Here is a 15,742-nt window from a genome sequence, read left to right as displayed (position 1 = left end):
AACCACCATCTTAGATGTGTTGTTATTTTGCAGGGTTTTTTAGCTGTATAGTCAATTTTGTTGTGCATGTAAACATGATATGGCGCTGCAATTTCGCTGGTACTTGTGACTAGTGACAAATAAAGGGCTTCATCATCATCATCATCATCATCATCATAATATGTCGTTTTTCTCCATTATTGTTTTGTAGTTTGTTTTTTTATCTGTTGTCATTTGTTCAATACTGAATGTAAAAATATAGATGTTTATATTGTAATATTGCTTTAAATGTGTAGTACCTTGATATGTACTATAGCTGCTGTAACATTGAGTTTTGTTACAGGCTCCAAATAATCTACTTTCTTGTAGAAATGCTGCACACAATGTTCATAGTACCACCCATATACATATGTATGTAATAACACTATTACATATTAATCTTTGCACCTTTTGGATGGTAATTGCATAAATTGCTTTATGTACATTGAAATTAATTGATACAGGATTTGTTGTTGCCAGTACTTGTAATCCTTGCCTATTATGTGATGACCTATATCTTTGTGTCGATACTCTTTAAAATTGGCCACATCTTCTAATGTAAAATATGAATGTTAAGGTAAGAAGGGTGCATATTGAACTGCTATAAGGAGCTGTGTTTTCTGGCACATGGTAACAATCAAATTAGACCCTTTCCACTAGAAATCAGCATGGATTTGAAATACTTTACAAAACAGTGAAACACGGCTGAACTGGCCACAAGAGGGCAGCATAATACCAGGGAATGGGTTTCTCTTTCCTTGCCTTCTCAAACTGTAATCCTTGTAAATAGTGGGAATAAAGTGGGTTTTTAACAACTCATTACGCATTGAACAGCTATTTGATCAGTTCTCATTAGACATCTTTTCCCATCATGATAGTGATGGTGGTGATTTAATGTGTGGATGATGGCTTTTTATATGTTTGTAAAGATCTAATTTCTTGTATTGCTTGAATACATTTTCTTGCTTTAACTGAGTGAAAATAAGAGATCTGATCTGAGACAATAACAGTTACATTTGCCACTAAATACACTTTCAAAGTACTTTAATTACAAGAAGTCCCCACAATAAGTATGCAATTATGCAGGAGATGGCGACCATTGGAGTCTGTTACAGATTACAGATAGTATATAAAAATCTGGGAATGTATATTTGAGGATACTGCAGTCTGTTTAGTTGCCTTACCGTGATGAAAATTATTGAGATTATTGAAATTGTGTAACTTAATAAATTGCATTATAAATTTGTGTTATAAAGTAAGTAATCTCATTATGCTGTGACAATAAACGTCCTTACCTTGATAATAAACTTGTCCTTTGTTAAGCAATGCCTGGGGATTTCCTCAGCACAAAGACTAGTGGTTAGACTTTCTAGGCCATATCTGTTTCCACAGCTGTGTGAGCCAAGCTGCATTTGGCCACCACACAATCCCATTCTGACGAGACCAAAAAGACAGAACAGGATGTCTGGATGTGTTTTACAGAGAAGCATTGCCGTTTGCCTACACTTCATCTGCACCACAAATGTAGCCTTGACGCTATCCCAATCAATGAACTTACCGCTAATTGGCCATGCATTGGAAAAAAACAACCTGGTGATGTTTTTTTTTCTTCATTTGTGACCTGCGGCCCCAAAGCAAACAATCAAGATCAAATATTTAATTTCACATCTTATCTTTGCAGCACTGTTGGATGTAAGTTGATTCTTTGGCAGAGAGCTGCAACTGCTCCCAGCAGGAGGTCCATCCTTTCTGAGTCCATTCACTGGCATCAGGAGTAGCTGCAGGGAGGGCAGAGCAAGGTCACAACCAAAATTAGGCTGAATGACTAGAAACAAGAGAGCCCTGCCTGGGTGTTTCAAGGTCAAGATTGATACACAAATCTCTACAAAGGAAAAAATAGATCTCAGTGGTGCTCATTAAGATGTTGGTTAAGGAAGAAAACACCTTGAAATCAAATGCCACAAAGCTGCGGTGGATTTTTTTTGTCATTTTAGATAAACACTCTGGGTTACCTAATATGCTGATGTATGCGGTTCTTAGTGTATTACCCATAGATGGCAGTCGGCACGCCCTCAGTTTGGAGAAGCAGACAGGAGTCCTGGCACGTATGCTATAAACAAGAAACTGCTGTGGATGGGGACAGTAAACAGTAAAACCTATTTTCACTTCCTGGAAAAAGGCCCACTAGAAAAAAGCCTTGTTTAAGTGTATATGGGGGGAACTGAAGCTGTTATGTATGATCTCTTCAAAGCCACCAGACTCCATTGATAAAAACAGTAATTTTACATTGCAGAACACTGGAGTTGCTGATCTACTGATGCCTCAGTTGGTTAGTTTGTATGTTGATTTGCAAATCCCTAACCCTTTGAAACCCCAAAGTCACAAAATAACACAAACAAACCAACCATCCGAGGAAGGGATAGACCAGCAACTCTTGTGTTCATCAAGGTGAAATTACTGTTTTTGTCAGAGGAGTCTGGTGGCTTTGACAAGAGCATAGAATGGCTCAGTTCCCCCGGTAAACTTAAACGACTCTTTCCGACGACAAGGTAAAGTGGAGAAAATATTGTGTGCACATAAACTGATATTGTTTTTGGGGGGCATGACTTTTATTTGATGGCTGAAATACGTTTAGCTGCGGCCTCGGCCCTCAGTAGTTTCTTATGGGGTTCATATCCAGATCTCCCAGGTGAAAGTGTTTAACCACTCATCCATCATATCCTCCACCTTTTCTCCACTTTTTTGCTCTTTATACTTCTAGGAAGAGAGGGGAGTCTAAAGAGCGGAATTGATGCTGCGTGACTATTCGGCTGCAAATAAACACAACAAATATTTCCTATGTAAAGATATAGTGGAGTAGGCCTAATGCCACACTGAGCAGGGAATGAAGTCACTCTCCACCTGTGTGTGTTATAATTCGAGTTGAATGTTGTCTGTTTGCATCCAGCCATGAAAAAACGTTATTTGACATGATGGGGGACAGCATGTGAGAGCTGTGTGGAGGCAATCGCAGTCCACTTTTTTTTTAGTATTTCGAGTACAGCTCGTATAAGTGCTTACTTAACTGACAAATTTACTCATCCGGCTTATTGTTGATGTTTATTCGACTTTATAACAAAATCAGGGAGAGCACGTTTGAGTCAAATACAATTCAATCAATCCCTGTTGAAACAAAAAGCTATATTGTGCTGATTCATGATTCCACTTGTCCGCCAATATATCTGAAAAAACGTATTTTCGAAGCATTTAATAGTGAGGGACAGCATGCAGAAATATGAAAATAATGATTGGAGACAATCTACCTATTATTTCACGAATGGAAAAATGTACAACACAAAGGGGAGCACAGCGGCTATTTATGAAAGCAAGAGTGACACAGGACCCAAATGTAAATAACCGTGGTTTAAAGGAGTCATGGTCATGACTGGGTAATGAAGTTTATTTCAAGAAAAAGAAGGTCAAGATTAAAGGATTAGCAGTGATTGTATTAAGCCTCTCAGCTTAGTCCAGTTCAAGACTTTATGAATAAAATGAAAAGTTTTAGATACCAAGTATTTCGCTGATAAAACAAGTTTAAGCAAGTTGCTGCAATTTTCGACTGGATTGGATTCTAGGCAACACTTTCCCTCTCTCTCCTATGGATGGGGGGTGTCTGAAGTAATGCTTTCTAGTTAGATTTCTTTCATCGTTAATATAATTTCAAGGCTTTCCGAATCGATTTCTTTTTTATCTGTTTTGAAGATTATCAGGCCAGTTCACTGAGAAAAATATTCTCCTCTCGCTTGTTGTCTATCTCAGTGAAGCAACACCATGGCTGTGTATATGCAGCCCCCAGTATCTCATTTCATTCACCCCATCTGTTCCGCCTCATGCTCCAATTGGGATACATTTGATAGATATTTCTCATTTTGAAAGAAGCCACACATTGTACCCAAAATATTTTGGAAACATGTGGAATTTATTCATTTTGATGTTTGTTTTCCATTGATCAGTGTACACGTACGCTGTGCAACTCAGTATGTTAGTGGACGTTCATGTGGTAACGCTGTCCCAAATACACCAGGGCTTTTAGGCAGGGGTGGAAGGTAACTAGGCGCCCTTACTCAAGCGCTGTACTTAAGTTGAGATACTTGTACTTTACATGAGTAGTTCCAATTTACTTTGTACTTCTATTGCATTATATTTTTTGAAGCTTTTATACTCCAGTACATTTATATGATCTGATTTTGATGATTTTAGTCGCTTTACAGATTTGGACTATCAATACAAAATAAAAATAAACACATAAGCTATTATATACACCCATTATAGATGAAACTACCCAACAATATATTAATAATTAGCCTCATTTCAGCTGCAACATTAAGTGAACACATACATCAACCATTATTATAAAGTTATATATTATTCTGAAATGTGACATTCTGCATGAGGAATACTGTTACTTTTGGAACTCTAAGTATATTTTTGTTGCAACATAATACTCAAGAACTTTTTCTGAAATAAGATTTTGAATACAGGACTTTTACTTGTACAGTAATAGAGTATTTTTACACTGTTGCTTCTTAGAATGTGCATATTTCCTGCAATGTTTTCCCCTTCTCTCCTTGAGTCCACATGATGCAGCACAGCATGTCAGTTTGGATGCAGTCCGTGTATCAGGGGTGACAGCGGAGGGGTGGCAGGACAGGCAGGGAATGATTCATTGTTAAATTTGTGTTGGTAAAGCCACCAAAAGGCCGTTTTCAACAGGGAGTTTTGGTCAGCCATCAAACTTGCGCAACTAACAGAGAATTATGTTACCCAAAGCAATGACGCATGCAACATCAGGGATTAAAGCATCCAGATGTTTTCCTCCAAAGCACATTGTTACCTAACTTGTTTTATGGGAGAGCTATGAACACATACTGATTCTATCTGATATCAAGATTATATTTTTATTTATAAGTCACTTAGCATACGTTCTGACATGTATGCTTGGTATCTGTAGTGTTTGGATAAGGTTGTCAAGTTAAAGTACGTCCAAATGATAAGAGACTGCACTTTCAAGGGAAATTAGTTCCATATTTAAGGAAATATCAGACAAATGGGTGAAGGCTAAACATTGTATATACAGTAAATGCCTGTGCAACTCTGTGTTATGTTTTAATATTTTGTAGCAAAATACAAGCAAGTATTACCAGAAAATATTCAAGTTGTTAATTTCTTGGAGAGAAATGCAACATGCTGTGAGCTACATTTGTAAAAATGCCATGTAATTCCCTTATGCACACTGATTGCAAGAATAGCTGCTGCATAGTAGAAGACACGGAGCATTAAATCAAGCCTCAGACATATAATCATGTTTTTTGTGCTTCAAAGAAAGTGCCAGCAGTTAATAATTAAGCAGAGGATCAACCCAGGTAATTATCATAGAATAACTTCAAAAATGAAGACTTAAGATGCAAACACGCAAACACTTTGGCAACATGGCTGTGTTCCCATGATGAAGAGAAAGGCTTTAATAAGCACCTGTAGGATTTTTCCAATCCGGCAGATTTTTCCTTCTGGTTTTGCCTTTATTCCCTTTAGTTTGAATGTGCAGATATGTTTTCACAAACGTGCTGATTTAGCATATTCCCATAATGGGCTGTGTCATACTTTCTTCTACTTTAGGATTTTGGCCCCCACTTATCCCACAGTTATCACATTACATACACAGTGCACTGATATGAAGGTCATTGAGGAGAAATATGACATTTGTTCGTTAGTGATCTGTTGTAGCAACCACCCTAAACACCCTAGCAACCACCATTAATGAGCAAAACACCAACCACTTAGAAACGCAGAAACAATCTAAGTTTTGAGGCTTTTTTTTTTGCTCTGCTACAGATGTTTGTAAATCACTCACACTCACACACCTTTATAAAAAACCCACATCGTCAGTAAGAGCAATCAAACTAGTATTTACAGGTAATCCAACAGTAGCTTAAGAGTTTGAAAGGGAAAACAAAGACAGTCATCGACAAAAAGTTAATGTGTATTAAGCAAGCATGCAATTTTAAAATCTTTAGAAGTTCATCCCAGGTTTAAGGATCACAGGATTTAAAGTTGAGCATAGTAAGCTGCTATTGAATTACTGTCAATGAAGATTTACTTTCCAATGTAATGGAGTTCAAGTAGGAAGGCAACTTACAGCATATGAATACAACACAGAAGGTCAAACCTGAGAGCAAAGTGGTGAACACTATGACTGAACTTAAATAACTAGCATAAATAAGATACGTGTATTCACCATATGTTATTGATTTCATCATTTTTTGAATTTGAATGGATATCATCTTTCCATTCTAGCACCGAAAGCATGATATTAGTCTTAAAATTGAGCATCAGATTTATGACTTTCTGTCTCTTTGTTCTGAGCAGGCCAAAGTGCTGACAATCGTCTCTGTTTGCTGTGATCTTTCAAGGCAAATTATCAGAAAATGTTCCATTGTGCCATCAATCGCAGCAGCGACTGCCTCATTTGTGTATAATATCTAGATAAAACTAAATGTCAGGTACCAAGGACAGATGGGATACTGTTTATATGCGCATATATGTTGTTTTAGCAGGAAAAATAATACTAATAACAATTTCCGTAAACACATATTTTTACCACTCTTGGCCATATATGGCACAGGATTTACTGCTGCAGATTTACAGTAAATGTGTCAAAGCTTTGCCCACCCAAACATTTTAGTCATCTGACTGATCCAACATCTGCTGAGGTTGATGTTGGAGGTTATCTCTTCCGGAAATTTTGCTGGAGTCATCAAACTCCATATGAATCATACTGTAAAGGTGTAATCATCCCAACATAACAGGTGTGTAAAAAGTCCCTGTAATACCAACTTTTTTTACCCCCTTCATGATGAAGGCGGACCAGGGCATCTTGAAAGCTGCAACAAAGTCTCTGCCCTCAAAAAAAGCAGGCTGTATGTGGATGCCACTTATTCTCTTGAATAATTTAGACCGTATGAAGGATCAATGAAAGGATGAGTGAAACACGAAACACAGGAAGAAAGAGGGTGTTAGCACAAAATGATACAACAAAGGTTAGAATCCAAAAGGGGACATTGCAGTTACTTTGGATGCCCCCAAACACAGAGGTAATGTCTGGGATGGGTTTCCCCTAACAGGAACATAGGCCATAATTGCTACTTAGCATGATTCACTCCACGTTGTCATCCAGTGATGTATAAGTTATAAGACCTCAACCACAGGAGAACACAGCAAAAACATTGACCACATTTCGAAGGAGTCCTGTGTTGCGACTGGGATGAATAAGGGGAAAGGTGCCTGAAGCTAGCTGTGATTGGTTCACAGAATGAACAAATGCGACCGGCCTTTGGTGTTCAGTAGTTTGGCTCCAAGCAGGTTTTTATTCAGTGAAACAGGCAACAACCCTTGTTTTCCCAAGAGCTGTCCATCTGTCAGTTTAGTTTTTTTGTGTGTTTTCGTTGTTGCTTGGCCATACCCTGACTTCACAAGCTTTAAAGGTGGTGCCCCTGTAGAAAATGATTTTATCTGTGTAGTTTTCCTCAGTGGTGACCATTACAGCCTTAGAGTACCTTTTTTGTGGGTAGATAAAATGAATGTTCAAACTCAGTCATTTTATTTTAGTTAGGGGGAAATACAATAGGGAGAAATCCCTCACTGTAAGGGATAGGCCTCGCTGAAATTCTTGGTAACCTTGACTTATTTTTCACTTGAGGGATGCACACCCAATTCCTCAAATATGATCTCATTATTGCAAGTATGGAATTGTGTTTTCCGACTGACTCATCTATCTCACAGGATGAATTCTCATTAGGATGGAGAAAACCAATTCTCTGTTGCTTAATAGCAAGTTTTTTTCCTTTGCTGCTCACTGCCTGGCGGCTGCTGTGGATCCTTAAGCTTGATCCTTATTTCTTACTGCCTGGTAACTCAATGGAGCTACCTGCGGTGACAAAGAAAAGCCCTTTATCCCTATTATCTGACGCTGACTTACAGTATATCAGTACTGGGTCCAGACACATTTTCACCCATTTTTACTTCTCTTACCTGCACCAAATGGGGATACCTACTCATTAGCGGTACCAGTTGCCAGTGCTACTGATACTGGTGCAAGAAATCCAAGGTCTCTGTCTGATTTTCATGGTAATGCATGGAGATAATAAAAGTCTTCCCTTATTATTCTATTCGATGCCAGCCTGTGCAAGGGTTAAGTGCTCTTCTCAGGAGATTTCCATGCTCCTGTGTGAACCTGTAGATATGAGAAGCAGAGTGTATGTCAGTGAGGTATGTGTGTGTACACACCCCAATGAAGGGGAGTGTATGTGCAGACAGAACACCTTCAACCTCCTGTCTCCTGTCTGTTTTACCTCAGGGGAAGTACAAGCTGCCTAAAAGTCATACTTCTTCTTCTTTAGCCTAGTATTTATTCACAAGGAGAGACACATATCATGGCAGCCATGGGGAAGCAGGTAAGATCGAAGACTATTGAGGGCTAGGCTGTAAATTTTTGTTTCTGTTGCCCAGTGTAGCAATGCTAATTGTCTCAGACTGAGCAGTGGGAGTACTTTTGTGTTGAGTCAGAACATGTGTCTGTGGTGGCCTGAATACTTACTTAGAGTTTCTACTAAAGATGAAGTCTTCTTGAAATAGAGTGAAATAATTTTATAGTATTACACATCAATCACTGCATGTTATCTACTGTACTCTGATGCTGATTTCTCCTACATGTGAATCAACATGCTGCACATTAAGGAATGCATTAGACACACATGGATGCACAGGGGTGAACAACCAGGTTTGTACGGGAAGAAGCACTGTCTGTGTTTCTCAGTAAGAATTTTAATTTAGTGGTGAGCCGGATATGTAGCCTTAACAGCGAGTTCAGTCTTGTATGCACATGCATCACATCTGCTGACAGTTGAATATCAGCTTCCTCATAAAACAAATACTGGCAAATTATTGAATTGGCAAAATAAATGGAGATTTCCTGTGCACAGGAAACAATTTATTGTCATGCTTATGTTGTCCAAGATTTTACGATTTATGCATTTCCACTAGAAAGTTTACGATTTTCAATGAGTAGCATTACTGTCCTCCTAACTTTTGTTTTGGTGAGAGGCCGTGTTGTTCTCAGAGAGAACAGAATGCATAATTGTGCCAAATAACTCAGAATAGGGAACTCTGGTGAATTCATTTTGGTTTTCAGACAGTTCTTTCTCTCATGCAGGCATCTGGTTCTGCTATTGCTCTAAAACGCCCCCATTCCCTCTGTTATAAGAGACTAAGGCATTCTCGATTTTTTTGTGCTGTAGGTTTTCAATTATTTTAGTTTAACCATCATTTTAAATATCATAACCTGGATGGGACCACTGTATTATCACTATTTATCAATCTCACTCCCACTCTCTAATTACAAAGACCTGTTTCTTCTATCTTCATGTCAAATGATAAACAAAACTGTCTCCATCAGGTTAGCAGTGCCAGCTCCTCTGCCAGCAGCTGTGAGCTCTCTGGGCCTGCTTTGTTGTGACAGGGAAAGAGCCAATGCTGTTTCAGTCTCATTGTCAGAGCCAATGAGTGTGGATAGAAACGGGGTACTTGTATATTACGACCACACTGTGCAGCTGAAGAATATTCATTTTCATCAGCGATACCTCTGTGAGAAAAGTAAATGTTTTATCCATCTCAAACTCTGAAGAATTTGTGTCACGGGCCAAGATTGAGGAATGTGTCCTAGGCTGTCTTGAAGGAATGCTTTGTTGATATGTAGAAGGAGTGAGGATATTTAGTAAGGCCACACTGAGCCAAGGCTCACAGCAAAAGCAGAAAACTGATCAGTTTGACTGCCTCTTAACCTTCAGAGCATCTGTAACATGGCAGACACGGCCTCTTATATCTCTGTGCTTTGGTGGTTATCAGTGATGGTGCTAACGGCAACAGTGACAACCCCGTCAAAAGGGTCTTATCCTGAGCAGATAGTGTTTTGAAAACATCCCTCGGCCCGGATGCAGCCGACCCAGATCCCAACAGCTGGGCTTCTGCCTTTGGCTTTGACAGTCTCCTTGGACACACGTGCTCAGCCTACCACAGCAGATGTTCAGACCTCCTCCAGCATTTCTTGGTGTAAAGGTTTAGCGTTTAGACTCTGGCTGCAGGATTGAGGAACAGCACAGGTGTTGTGGAGCTTTATATGTCCTATCAATACTATAAGAAGTGTCTTTAAACTTTGTGTGCTATTAGTAAAAAAAACCAAAAAAGTCTATCTATTTGGTGGTTGGGTTGAGGGGAGATTGAGTGCTTCACTTCCACGATCTCTGATAAGATAAGTCCAGCGTTGTTGAAGAGAGATGCTTGATAAAGATGTGACACTGGTTTTCTCCTGTGGATCCCTCAGAAGCTGGAAGCAATTACAGACTTCTCGAAGCAGCAAAGAATGTAGCAGGCGTTCACCGCACCCTTTCAGAGGGATTCATTTTTTCAGGAAAAAATAAAAGCCAAGACTTTCAGGCAACGGGGCTGTGGTGTGTGGACTAAACATAACACATGAGCTTACTTTCCCCAAAACTCCTCCACTGTTTCAATGAAGAAAAGGCCAGACATTGCAGTATTTCATTGTGTTGCTTTTAACCACATAGTATAACTGGTTTTACTTGGTGAATGATGTTTCCTTTGGCCTTCTTCCTTTTTTTTTCTTTTGATCTATTGTCAAAATCTTTATATTGCTAAGTAAACTATTTCAAAACCTCTCTTGGACAGGCTGGAAAATGCATCTTCACAAAGTTGAAAACAGGGCTGCTTTTGTGACCATGAAGTGTTTACTTTTTAGACAAATTTACTTAACATATTTTGACTTAAGTCAGGTTTTAAATGCAGGACTTTTATTTGTGAAGTATTTTTTAAACCAGTACCTTTACTTTATTAAGGACGTCTTCCGCCACTGAATGGTATGTCTGTCTATACAAATATTTTATACTACACTCAGTCACACCAGTTAAGATCAAAGCTTTTATTTGTTGGCTATGCTATATCAGAGAAGAGGTTGACAATTGATTCTGTTGCTTGTGAAACCACTGACACAGCACCATTAAAACGGCAGGATTAATTCCAGGTCAGTGCTCACAACAGTCCTATATGTTGTTGTGGGCTAATCATAATAACCCACACTAGATGCATGTAGACGGCTGAAGTGATGTGCACAGCAGATATATTTCATACACTTTAGCATGCCTGTGTGACTAATAGCTTAAATAGTTAAAAGGGGGAACTTTTCTTTTAAATTGCACCAAATATCACCTTTGTTAAACATTAAAGATACATTGCTGTATGTGTTAATTGGCTTGGCACTAACGTGTTAATTTATTTGTGTGATGTTTGGATTGATTGTGTGTTGCTTTGTTAGGGGCAGTTTGCCTTGGGGATAAAAGCAATTAAAATCTTGAACCTTTGCCATGACGAGGACAGACTTTGCCTTCATCTTATTGTTTACTGGCAAAATGAGGAGTGGTTTAAAGAGTTGACTGTCCTAGATGGGCTGAAAACAATCAGTGCTGCCTGAATCAGTGTTCAAAAAGACAACATCGATGCCAAAGCATGTGCCAAATCAATCATGCACATGCTTTAATTACAGCAGTTTCTAAGGGCTTAATGGCAAGCATAACATGATAAAGATTTTCTGCTTTGTGTTGCCATGGATGTGGTCTGTGATCTGATGAACAGCCTTTAGTGAGCAGTGGCAATACAACATTTATTGTTAGGATGTATGGAGCTGTGCATCAAAAGCAACCATGCAGCAGAGCCCTGGAGACTGATCCCATCTGTTCGGGGGCCTGGTTGTGTAGTCAGAAACTCATCAAAATGTGCTCCCCAAGGTTTTGCAACCCCCTTTTGTCTCTCCATTTGCTACATCTTTGTCTTTTTGCTGAGAGGGTGGGGACCCGCAGGGGCAAGAGCTCACCCCTGAAGAGGAGGGGGTTTGATGGTGACAATATCCATGAAATGACCTAGTGGAAGTGACGCTTCCTGGGCATGTTTTACGGTCGCATGAGCATTCGGCTGGGGCTGGGGCAGGGTGGGGATCTCTAGCAATGACGGAGAGAGTGTGGAAAGAGACTAGCCAGGTTGCTACTGTATGTTTTGTTTAGTCTCTCATTCATGTGCTACTGAATGCTGTGCCTTCAATGGGAGTTGCATCTTCTTGCTGTGTTTTAGAGGATCACACTGGACAATAGCATGTAAGTCAGGCTAACTGCCTTTTATTTGGCTGCTGATCTGAATGCAAAAGTTACGATGCTTTATTTTGGTGAGCAATTTAGATGTTTTGATCACCTCTGTCCTCTTGCTGATAAAATTTAATTCTTGTCCAGTATGAAAGTGTTTCTTATGTTGTTGTTTTTTGTATAAGGTAGATTTGGACATCTAATGATTACATACAGATTTCAGAATTTCTTTGTTCAGAGAAAAATAAGCTTGCACTTGCTAGTTGCTGAGCACCAAAGTGAAGCATGACCTTCTAACATGATGATGTATTTAAATGTCTTTTAGTCTTCTCCCTGAGAGAAATCCAGTTTGTTTTTTTGCCCATCAAAAATGATGTAAAATGAAACGTCACAGTCTATTTTGTTCCAACTTCTTATCTGCTCCTTCAGGAAGGCTTTTCTGGCCCTTTTTAGGTCTTTGTCCAATTAATACAGCTTGATATGCCAACCGCCACCAAGAGAACTGCCTCAGGCAGCAAATGGCCTTATTTACAGGAGATGAATATTCATTTGTCTTGAATAATTATTTAGACAGTGCTGTTACTTATTGATAAGGGGATATATGTACAGTATAATTCAACATATTATCTGGAAGTCATTTTATTAGGATTACACCAACGTCAACATCTTGACTGCCACTTATGCAAATACATAAACAAGAAAAATAATTGTTGTCAGCTTCCCAACTTCTGGACTGGATTAAATTGTCATTTTGTGTTAGCTATATGGCTGCATTATGAATAAGCAGATGTCACATATTTGGATTTGAACAATATATCATATTTATTTTGATTTGTGGAAGTTAAATTGATATTAAGGCACGTGCATACACAAAAATAAATGTTTTATGTACATGTACATCTTCCAGACTGAAAGCCACCGCAACTGCATGAGTTATTCTGGATCAAAGTTCAGGTTGGATTTCCAGTGGGCGAAGTGGGAACAATTGCTAAGACCGCAGCCCAGACAAGTTTTCTTTTTTGGAATGGTGAAAACAGAACAGACATTTTCCACTTAATGTTTATTGCAGTTCAGAAAAGTGGTGCGACTTTGAATTGACCCTGGAGTGGCAAAACCATTTTCACCTTTAAAAAGCACTGGCCTCAAATGTCATTGTGACTCTATAATCCATGTAAATGTCTAGTTTTATGGCATTTTAGTGCACTGAAATGGAACTTGGTGTGTGAGAGTGAAGGGGCAGAGTCATTATTTCACAGGCAATTTATGGATGTATAGCAATGTGTGGCCTTGGGCAGCGGCAGTAACACTGTCCTTTAGATTTTCCTTGCTGTTGTAAATTAATGGTGGGTGCATATATCTGAGGAGCGATGAGAGAGTAATGCGACACTGCTGTTTGTGTGTTTTACATAGGAAATGAATGTGTTTTGTGCTGTTTACAAATCCATTAGTATGTGGGGAATGTGTGCGAAGTGATTGGAAGTCATGCTTAAATTAAGTCTATTGTCTCTCCTTACTTGTCAGAGTCATAGTTGAGTCGTGGTCACTGGGAGCAAAGTGACCCCTCTCAGGTATTGTTTGCCTGCTAACAGTGTCTTTACACATTTCCTTACAAAATGCAGCAGACTTGTTGAAAGGAACTGGAGAGTGACAGACAGCAGTAGGCTTGACTGAGAAACAAACAAGCTGTGAAGAGAGACCTGAAGGATTGCCAATGAAAAGATTAGAGTGGCATTTGGCTCAAGCACCAAGATGCATCCTTGCTCTTGCCACACCGCCATGGCAACGGGAGCTTTATGCTTTTCCCCCATTTCCCCCCACGGAGTGTCCAGACTGTACCAAAGACCCATTTAAACATTTGACCTCAACATTGATAGCTAGTTAGTAAAACATAAATGACATTTTCATGAATTCAGCTGTGTTAAATAGACATTTTCTATGTCAGCTTTTTGAATGACATGTAAATGAGTGTGCTGCGTAAAAGTCCATTATAAATGTGCATGCAACCTCAGCTGAGGCCCATCCATCCCAGGGCTCTCATTTGTCATGCAGGACACCTCTGTTCCCCGGTGACCAATCAGGAGTGCCTCCATGGCTGCTAAAAGCACCCCTCTCACCACCTCATCATCATTTGTGATTGACAGCCTCCCACAGGAAGGAGGGGGGGTTATTTACCTCCTTATGTTCTCATGGGACTCAGTTAATGATCCCAGCCAACAAAATAATACAAAGAGGGAAAAAGCCTGAGAAGTCGGTGCCTGGTTGAACCATTTGCAGCAGTTTCAGCTTCCTTTATAGTGGATTAGAGGAAAAGAGGTTGTGTGAGGAGAATTTCAGAGATAGCGATGAGGCAGACGAAGCTGCAGAGCCCAGACAGAAAGTAGGCGCTAAAGAGAGGCTTCTGAGGAAAGCTGGTGTTTTCAGAAAAATCTCTTCCCTCGCTTTATTTCTATATTCATCTGTCACTAGGACTATGGACTGTCTGCTTGACTGACTTACAGACTGCAAGGTAAGGGATCATCTGTTATTCAAACTGGTGACGCCTCTAGGTTTCTTTTAGACTTTTGAGTTAGGCTTAGAGAAAGTTTTGATGTCCTGAAATAAATATGCTTTGCAGTATTCCGCACACTTTTTTGTCTATATGTTTGAAATTCCGCAAATTATTTTAGGATTGACAGAAAAGTAACGATCACGACAGAGATATCAGCGGTGATGTTGCTGCTGTCTGCTTTTTTTCCAATGAATTTTCTCTGCAGCTAAATTAAATTAGATTTTATGCTTGATTGTACATGCACTGTACATACTGACATAACCTTTGCATGTGCACCGGGTCTCATGCAGTTACAGGTCCCATATGTTCATTTTCAAGTTCAGATTTGTATTTGGGGTTCCTACTAGAACATGTTTACATGCTTTAATGTTCAAAAAACATATTCTTTTTTCTCATACTGTCTGTCTGAATATATCTGTATTCTCTCCATTTTTGCCCCTGTCTCTTCAAGCCCCCCTTCCAAAGAAGCCAAATCAGCTCTGATTGGTCAGTGCCTTGAGGTCTTCTGCATCTGCGTCCTCTGCATCGTTATTGCAGCTGGCGAATTATTGTAGCTGCACTTTCTACCTATATATACTTTCATACAGTTGTGACATCATTTAAAAGCACAGTTTCTGAATTCGGACTGTGTGCATTTCTCTGTGGAGTGTTTTGATACTTTCACAGTATTCATATGGCACCTCAACCTGCTTTTTGATTAAAAAGAAAGACAATGACAACTGTTTTTTTATGATAAGGGATCTTTAATACGTTCATGTTACTTCAAGTCATTATCTGCCTTACCTTCAAACCTAAGTTGTTTTTGTTGCTCCCACATTTCTTTTTATACTTCATTGAACCCTGCAGGCTAAACTGAAACACAAGGAGGCCTGGCAGGCGTTCAGGATTACCTCTAATCCAAATCAATTCATGCCTTATGTACTGTGGTTTTACCACATAA

At 39.3% G+C, this 15,742-nt stretch overlaps 1 protein-coding gene across 2 annotated transcripts in view; it reads left to right on the top strand.

Moving 5' to 3' along the window:
* The first annotated feature begins 8,368 nt into the window (after positions 1-8,368).
* The window catches only part of mid1 (midline 1), a 30,067-nt gene continuing 22,693 nt past the window's right edge, over positions 8,369-15,742 (top strand). For both annotated transcript variants that reach the window (XM_083921355.1, XM_083921352.1), the window contains exon 1: positions 8,369-8,507. The gene's annotated coding sequence lies outside the window, so the exon portion shown is untranslated. The remainder of the gene's footprint in view (positions 8,508-15,742) is intronic.

The sequence above is a fragment of the Echiichthys vipera genome (assembly GCF_963691815.1).
Source record: "Echiichthys vipera genome assembly, chromosome: 10".
NCBI lineage: Eukaryota > Metazoa > Chordata > Actinopteri > Perciformes > Trachinidae > Echiichthys > Echiichthys vipera.
Note: the sequence above shows the minus strand (reverse complement) of the source record. Positions and strands in the feature narration are given on the sequence as shown.